General features: G+C 48.2%; 1 non-coding gene across 1 annotated transcript; it reads left to right on the top strand.

Moving 5' to 3' along the window:
• The first annotated feature begins 351 nt into the window (after positions 1-351).
• Positions 352-433, top strand: Trnas-uga (transfer RNA serine (anticodon UGA)). The gene has a single exon. It is a non-coding gene; the product is annotated as a tRNA-Ser (tRNA).
• The last annotated feature ends 252 nt before the right edge of the window (positions 434-685 follow it).

Genomic DNA, 685 nt, shown 5'->3' with positions numbered 1-685 from the left:
CCCGTATGCGAAGTGAAGTATGAATCGGGCTTAGAAGGCTGATTCATACTTCATTTCGCGTACGGGAAAGCCATCGCACGACTGCGATGACTTTCCCGTTCGCGACATAGTTGAGCTCAAGTCAACTTTTTCGCGATGCGAAGCGTTTCCCGTATGCGAAATGAAATATGAATCAGGCTTAGAAGGCTGATTCATACTTCATTTCGCATACGGGAAAGCCATCGCACAACTGCGATGACTTTCCCGTACGCGAAATAGTTGAGCTGAGATCACACCACTATTTAGCTTACCAGTATGCACTACATTGTAAAAATGTATTGATAGCTACAGGGCATGACTAAAACCATGGCAGCTGTGATGGCCGAGTGGTTAAGGCGTTAGACTTGAAATCTAATGGGGTCTCCCCGCGCAGGTTCGAACCCTGCTCGCAGCGATTCATTTTTTTCTCGATTTTTCATTCCAGGGCCGGATGAACATTCGAAATTGAACGGTGGTAAAGCGGGATTTACAGAAGCTTTCTTTTCTCGATGCAATGCGTGATGCGACATGATCTCTGCGCCGGTGGCGCTGACGTGCGATGCAAACCCACGAAGTACGATTCACAGAAGACCTCAGCGATGCGACGTCGCTTTGCTGATTTGGCGCAAAGCTGAATGCAGGTGAGTACGTCACCATGGTATTCGCT

The sequence above is a fragment of the Sycon ciliatum genome, chromosome 13 (genome assembly GCF_964019385.1).
Source record: "Sycon ciliatum chromosome 13, ocSycCili1.1, whole genome shotgun sequence".
NCBI classification, from domain to species: Eukaryota; Metazoa; Porifera; class Calcarea; order Leucosolenida; family Sycettidae; genus Sycon; species Sycon ciliatum.
This window is presented reverse-complemented; position numbering and strand designations above follow the sequence as displayed.